A 1144-nucleotide genomic window follows, 5' to 3' on the forward strand; every position below is an offset into this window, starting at 1 on the left:
CAATCAGGTTTTTCTTAAACTCTTCACTTCAATTCATTCATTATGATTAATTTATTCTATCTATTCCATGTTGTATATGAAAGCCATGAGGAACTAATCCCTCTGTGGGGGATTAGTAAGTGGAGGTATGATCTGTTAACTATTTTCTAGGGTCATTCAATGGATCGACTATTTGGGAAAGGAAGAATGTGAAACAAACCTTAGGCCTGACAACCCTGAGACGTCATCAAGATGGGAATTAACCCAAAATTGGTATTGCCCATTCATGAACATCTTTATCCCAAGCCAGTCCAGACTATGAGGTCAGAAGATAAGTAGTTCTTACTGACCCATTATGTTAGTAGAAGATTGGAAGATCCTACTAGAGTAGTTCTTATTGATGAGGAACTCGAAGCAATAGTTGATGGGGATTACCGAAGCGAGCTAATTACCCAGAATCAAGATTTGATTTACTCTACTCTTCTATCTCTTGAATTTTAATTTTTTTATGTTATTTTATTTTATTAATCTAAAAACTTTAAAAAATTTTCTTTTAAGTTCTTGTACTATAATTTATTAAATGTACTAATTAGATCTTTTAGTGTTTAGGTTAGAATTGATCTAGCACTCGCCTGCCTTGTGTACGATCCTCCGAGTACTCACCTACTTCATTATAAAACTATATTACAACTTGACCGATATACTTGTGGATACCGCCTTGTCGTTTTATATCTTATTGCAATATTCACATTTTAAACGTCAGTATGTCTAGAGGAGGTTAATTTTAAGTTTTGCACATAAAAGAAGTTCTTTCTGATTAGCAAAGTAGTTCAACTGAGACGAAAGATTGTTGTCTTTAGACAGATAGAGGAAGAGATTTTCTATAAGGCATGGGAACTTTTCAAAATATTGATTCAAAAATGCTTACACCACGGATTTCTGAAGTGGATGTGACTATAGGTATTTTAGAATGGGTTGGATGCAAATGAATGTTAGGATTGGACGAAGTAGTATGAGGAGCCCTTATGAATAGAACGTACGAGGATGCATATGAAATCATTGAGAACGTGACACTAAACTTCTGCCAATGGCCAATTGAACGATTCACTTATGGTCAAAAACCCGCTACAGTAAAAGTTATCCAAAAGGATGATATGTATCGATA

The 1144-nt window shown here is 34.5% G+C and overlaps 1 non-coding gene across 1 annotated transcript; it reads right to left on the reverse strand.

Moving 5' to 3' along the window:
* Window positions 1-810: 810 nt before the first annotated feature.
* On the reverse strand, window positions 811-917 carry LOC121205389 (small nucleolar RNA R71). Its single transcript, XR_005900468.1, has one exon. It is a non-coding gene; the product is annotated as a small nucleolar RNA R71 (small nucleolar RNA).
* Between the last annotated feature and the right edge of the window lie 227 nt (window positions 918-1144).

Source organism: Gossypium hirsutum, chromosome A08 (assembly GCF_007990345.1).
Source record: "Gossypium hirsutum isolate 1008001.06 chromosome A08, Gossypium_hirsutum_v2.1, whole genome shotgun sequence".
NCBI lineage: Eukaryota > Viridiplantae > Streptophyta > Magnoliopsida > Malvales > Malvaceae > Gossypium > Gossypium hirsutum.